General features: G+C 32.7%; 1 pseudogene; it reads right to left on the bottom strand.

Moving 5' to 3' along the window:
* Positions 1 to 7,180, bottom strand: part of LOC106469658 — a 42,611-nt pseudogene that overhangs the window by 18,473 nt on the left and 16,958 nt on the right.

The raw sequence follows: 7,180 nt of genomic DNA, 5'->3' as shown, positions 1-7,180 counted from the left end.
AGCCCTACTTTAACTTAATTAGTTATACAATAGATAAATTGTACTAGTATAGAGTTATAAAAGCACAACCAAGTTATCTAAACTAACTAATATAACTCCCATTAAGTCCACTGTAACTACCAATTTTCAGACTTTATACAAGCCTTTATATGTGATAAGGTATCTGCATAAAAGTAGTGCCAAGTTGTTTAAACGACCTTACTAAAAACTAAAAATACTTATTGAAAAACTTTCAGCAAAAACTCCTTAATTTTTACTTCTTTATATGAATTTAATTTTTTTTTATTATTTATTACAAAATATTTTAAAAGGTTTATTTAGTATTTCTTAATTAAATCCATCGAATATTAATATTTGCATCAATACTTCAACATTAATAATGAAATACTGTAATTTATTAAAAATTTTACAAAATCCAAATGATTGTGAAGTTATAATACTTATAACAGAAGAGTATGGCACATTACTATTAAATGAGAGTAAGCGAAGGGTGATATAGATGTGGGACATTGTAGCCAGCGAAGGGTGATACAGATGTGGGACATTGTAGCCAGTGAAGGGTGATATAGAAGTGGGAAGTTGTAGCCAGTGAAGGGTGATATACATGTGGGAAGTTGTAGCCAGCGAAGGGCGATACAGATGCGGGACATTTCAGGCTTAAGCACCCACATGTCACTCTCCAAACTTGTATTTATATTGAATTAAATTTGTACGAGTTTCTTGATGTGAGACTGGTGAACGGAAGTTATAACTGATAAACGGTGTATACTCACCCCAATGTGGGTACTACTTCTGCAGTGACCTCTAAACCCCAGGGCACACTTTATATCCCACATTATAACCTGTATCCTGGGGATCCTTTTAATTTATGCAGCATTGTAAAGTTTGTTTGGTTTTGTTCATTTAAATGTCATTTATCACAGGTTTGGATTTACTGTTATTAATGCAGTCCTTCCTTTAGATTATATTTTGCTTGTCTGTTTAAGTGTTAATTTTCTATACATGTATATATAAGTGTGTGTGTGTGTGTGTGTGTGTGTAAAAAGTTGTCTACGTTTGATGTCTATTAGAAAGATACACTGACATTAGAATCTGTGACATCAGTAGTCCATAGATGAAGAGCACTGACAGCAACATTAGTACCATTGGCAGCAGCATTTTCACCAGTAGTTGAAGTACATTCCATAAAATGATGATGGTGACTAAAGTGAGATAAGACATACATTAAAAACATCCACTCCTCCTCCCTTCCAATGCATTCACTGAGAAACAGGTGTATTTAGTACTTAGTAGGCTTAGTATAACCATGGCCTAACAATCAGTGGATCTGTTGGTGAAACGAAACTTCCCAAGGGGAGTATGCAAAATGGCCTAACTAAGCCAATCTCATCTTGTTTGACGAAAAACACTTCCGTTTCTATCATAATGCAGCATCATAACATTATGATACAGAAAGTAAGCTTTAAAGGAAAAAAATATAATCAGGACTGTAACTGTAGCAGAAATTGTTCACAAACATCTTTTCAAGTAAAATATCACCAAGCTAAGATTTTGTCACTTGGTTCTGATCTTTACATGAGTCTCCACTGAACTGGAAGTCATACTGAATTTAAAATAACAGAAAAACAGATTTTATGGTGTGCTTAGATCACTGGTCAATGATTTCTCAAAGCTGAGATATAACAAGTAGTTACATCACACCATGACAACCGAGGATGAGAAACAGTGATTGTTTAAAATCAATAAACTACACTTATACTGAAGTTAAAAGGTTCAAATTAGCATTATTTCCGTTCAAAACTATTTCGACTTTCCTCCGAGGTGGCTTTAAATACCATATTATACTCAAAAAAAAAAATTCAAGAAGTTTACAGACACTAATTATTAATATTAAATAAATAAATCTTTTTTTTTTACCGGATAACTTTCAACTCTGAAGTATTTGTTTTTAAATAAATGTGTGGAAGAAAGACAACAAGTTTATTTTCAATACACTTTTAATTCACTGGTTCAACTGTGCCCTTAACGTGAGATGCTCCGAGCACCATGCAGTTAAAGGAATTGTCCAAGAACTTTATTAATGTCAAAGTTTTTAACACTGAAAGACCTAGTAACAACAGATTTAATTTGAAGCTGAAAAACATTAATGTTGTAATATAAGGACAACACTCTTCAGATATAATAGGATGTTAATGGTTGATGAAACCATATTGCTACACTATCTCATTGTAAATAGAAAAACTTGGACTCGTACCAAAGTTACAAACTTTTATGTATAAAAGTGTTCAGTTTCTAAGCTTCCAGATCAATTTATTTTATCTTAAAGTAAATTAAAAAACAGTAAAAAAAAAAATTATGATAAAAGTCACTACCTCAGCATAAAGTGTGGGAACATCAGCTTTTTCAATCCCAATGCACATCTTACATGGCGACATAGCAGCCAGCTGAAGAACAACCTGACCAACACCTAATAGAGTAGAAAAAGTTCACGTTATACTGGAAAAATCTTGTTTGTGCTTATATTTTGCACACAGACTTGTAGTTCCAACATAAAATCTAACAAAGAGAAAAACTCAATCAAGTGCAGTAACATAAACCCCGATGTTTAAAATTTACAAAAGGTTAATATAAAACTGAATCATGTTTGTGTGTTTTAGGACATGTGCAAATCAAAGATTATCTGCATTTCCAATCCATAATTTTGAACCTATAAACTAAAAAGAAGACAGTTAATTTACAGCATCCGCCACTAACTCTTGTCTAACTGAATAGTGCAATTTAACGAATGCCATCCTAATGCACCCATGACCACTATGGTAATAGGAGAAATGAGCAAATGACCGACAGATCCATACCACTGAGCCACATTCAACCCTCTAAAACCTATATTGTAAACAGTGACTATACATCTCAATTTAAAGGTTCACTTCAAAAACTTATATTTGTCAAAACAGCATAGGATGTTAAAAAAATCTAACTTGTTTCTACTGCTAATTTAAATTACTGAAAATAAAAAAATTAGTTCAACAAGGTAACTGAAAAGCAAAAAAACCAAAGAACATCTTTTATTTTTTAGGTCAAATTGCAGTAAATGAAAACAAATTATATTAAAAATTCCCAAATATCTTGTTTGAAGGGAACATATTAACAATGATATGTATGTATTAATTATGTAAAAAAAGAGTTGGTAATCTTCTACCTTGAAAATAAGTTAGTAAAGGTGTGGAGAAATGGTAGAAAAAAAAAAGGAAAAGTGGCTACAGGTAAAGTAAGGTAAGTGAAAAAATATGAAATAAAAAGGCACTGTTATTTAAAATAAAATAAAGAGATAATAAAAAAAAGAGAAATTAGTTGAATGAAAAAGCTACTTGTCAAAGAAACCTGTGATTAAACAGAATTCCTTTGAAACTTGCCTTCAACTTTGAACTCCAGAACATAAAATATTCTAGGATGTATCTCCCATGTTTAGTGATCCCATTCTTGGTGAAAACAAAATGCATTCTCTGGTGTTTGCAACTGTTCCCACACTCCTTCATTGTTACTTAGGAGCATTATTTATAGAGCAACTTGAAATTACAGTGCTTGTAGAGCTATTCTTAGTACATTAATGTCACAAATATTACCAAATGAAGGTAGGACAGAAATGATTACATTTACTATTTCTGTCATATTCAGATTCTTTTTGTCACTAAAGTCTCAGCACAAACACCCATTACACTAAGAAGTCACGTGGCTAAGTTAATGTTATATCATGACCAGTATTGTGAGGAATATGAATGCAGTGAACAAAATATCACTTTGTACATCGCACTTGTATATGTTTTCAGATAAACGTAATCACACCAATGTATACTATGCTACTAGCAGTTAAACGACAAGCTATGACAACAAAACCCACACTATACTGTGAGGTTCAAAGGCCCCTTCAGTACTTACAGAAGCCCCAGTGTATAGATCAAGCTCCTCCATTATCCTATATTACTTCCATAGCTACACCATACCTTAAAAAACATTAGGACACTCACCTGTTATATTGACCATTACCAATTTTATCCACAAGCTTGTGTGAGTGGGGGTTTGAACAGTTAACACAATGATGCCCTCAAGACCCTGAGGGGACAGGAGCACAAAGTCATATTCCAGATTGGAATGCAAACCTACTCCTAGACCCCCACCCCCATCACGCCTGAGTAATAATATTTTGGGTCCCCCCTCTTCCCTATGGTAACCAACATTCATAAGGGTTATGCCATACACATAAAAACACCCTTCCAGGCAATCCCAAGTTTTGTCCCGCTAGCATCAGAACTGTGAAAGGAGTTCACAGACAAACAAGATGAATTACTACTTGATACTGCATATTACATGTGTTCGCATTATGTTGAATAAATTCCAGACTCTTCACTGTTACTGATGTAAAATAACTACTGAATCAAAGTATAAACTAGTTTGCTTGCATTATGTGTTTATTAAATTGAAAAGCTCTTCATTTATCACTTACCAAACAATCGTTAAAATAAGTGCATTCAAAGAACTTCCATACTTTTATGGAAATACCAATAAGAACAATCAGTCTCATACATAAACATCCAGAAGAAAGATTTATGGCTTTCATAGATTCTACAAACATGAGAGGCTGAACAATAGTTTTTTTAAACACTGTCAGAGTTTGACCCAAAGATAACAATATTTTAGTATTTTATTTACAAAGTAAAACTTAATTTCTTGGACATTTGTTTTAAAACACAATATTTTGCCCATACATTGTACATATAAACTCAACAGAAAAGCTAGTTACTTCGGACTTGTCTATTCACTTGTTAAGTAATTTGTACAATAGTGTAATAGCACTAAAAGTAACATATACTGTTTATTTCCTAATAAAAAATTACCAGAGGTAATTATTATTTGTTTAAAAATAAATGGGAAGCCCAGACTGTCATTTGATTTACCACTGGTCATCAAGTTAATCCAGTTTTGGAGAATTCCACCCCTCATCAATAACCCTGAATGATGGCAAATTAAGGCTTCACACAGTTACAGAATGTACATTAGTTTTTTTACTGGGTTACTCACCACTTCCAAGGTCGAGAAACACATCATCCTCACTGATGTCAATCTCCTGGATCATCTGAGCCACAAACTCGTATGATGTTTCTCCATATACCTATGGTGTTAAAACAACATCTTTTCTTTACTGATGTGAACGATAATCGCAAATTAAAGGTGTAGCAGACCTTTGTTTGTCAGAATATTAAATTTATCTTAAATCTCAATGTCAGCATATTTTTATTTCTGATTAATTTTACATTTTTAATAAGGAACATATACATATATACACACACACGCGTGTGTGTACGTGCATGTTTGCTGAAATGAACTGATATTTTCTATCTTTCAAACCCAATTCCTAGAACTAACAAGTAAAATATTAAAAAAAAGGGAGAGAAAAAAAATAGTAAATTTACAAACTGAGTGAAGTAATTTTATCATAGTTATGTCAGCTGAAGCTAAATGACTAAAATGACCATGAAAACGAATCCCAAAGGTCAGTATATTGAAAACACTTTATCATTTGGACAAAACAGTATAGTATGAATGGGCTAACCATAGAAAGAAGAAAATATATCAAATCGTGAACTCCGTAAATACAAACAAGTTTGCCTATGTTCACGGTATCTACTAATCAACAAGTACTGCCAATGTTCACAGTATCTACTAATCAACAAGTCTGCCAATGTTCACGGTATCTACTAATCAACAAGTCTGCCAATGTTCACAGTATCTACTAATCAACAAGTCTGCCAATGTTCACAGTATCAACAAGTCTGCCAATGTTCACAGTATCTACTAATCAACAAGTCTGCCAATGTTCACAGTATCAACAAGTCTGCCAATGTTCACAGTATCTACTAATCAACAAGTCTGCCAATGTTCACAGTATCTACTAATCATTCCACAACACCAGTCCTACTCTACACTGAACTAGTTTGATAAAAAAAAAAAAACATCAATCAAAATGTTCCATCAGCAATTTTGTTTATTTTTTCCAAACTGCAAATGGTTAAAATATTCTTTAATAAACAGTACTTCTTGAATAGATTTAGAAAACAAACAAACATATATCCAAATGTGTCCACCCCTCCCCCAATTTTACTTTCTGAATTTCCATATTATGGTAATTATTTTATTCTGGAGCAGATATAAAATCCAGAATGAGCAGGAATCCTTCAAACCCCCAACACCAAATATATCAATTTATAAACAATCATCTCTTATGCATAAGGAAGCTAGATCCAATAACCTTATCAGCCATGTATCGTTTTAAGCATATTTTTACATATTCATGCAAATTATCTACAAAATCTCTGTACTTTATTTAACTTGAATAACTTCACAGCCAAGAAATCAGAGACTGACAGAATATTTACATCATATTTTATCTGCAGTACAACACAAAGTGAAATACTTGCAAGTTTTCCAACAATGTGAAGAGTTTAACTAAATCCACAGAACTTAATATCAATAGTGAAAATATTATTGACGAAGCCCAAAATTACTTAATAGAACTAGAAAAGACAATATTTTGTTCCTAGTGGAGATATTACAGTTTACAGAATGTGTTCCCATGTGATGTCCTTGTAATTTGGAACAAGTTTTAAATACCAGCAGGATTAGCTCGATGTTCTCATGCTTTGACAGCCCCATAATCAGTCACGCATCTGAAATTAAGAAAAGCTGCAAATCACGTATGGTTCCAGACTTTTCAGTCCCCCTGTAGTTACTGCTTCTAATCTCTTTTAAAGACTTGCTGTGGCACTCACTCATATAGTTTCTTTTGCATTTAGAACAGTTTCCAGGAAATTTTTAATGTTTCTTGTAAATAATACATTTCAAAATTTGTAAACAAGTCTTTGGTACTACACAAAATACACCAGTAGTATGATTTTAATTCAAGTATAAAAACTGTTTGAAGAAATATTACAGAATTTTACAGAAATGAACAAATATTTTTTGTCAGTTTTATCTCTGCTAAACTGTGAAACTCACTTTAAAATATCACCCATTACGGCTAAACTAGCAATCACGCAGTCTAACTTCACTTTCACTAAATTAACACTTTTACTAACTTCTGTGGAAATCACCCCCTCACAGCTAAACTAGCAATCACGCAGTCTAA

Source organism: Limulus polyphemus, unplaced genomic scaffold (assembly GCF_000517525.1).
Source record: "Limulus polyphemus unplaced genomic scaffold, Limulus_polyphemus-2.1.2 Scaffold3597, whole genome shotgun sequence".
NCBI lineage: Eukaryota > Metazoa > Arthropoda > Merostomata > Xiphosura > Limulidae > Limulus > Limulus polyphemus.
Note: the sequence above shows the minus strand (reverse complement) of the source record. Positions and strands in the feature narration are given on the sequence as shown.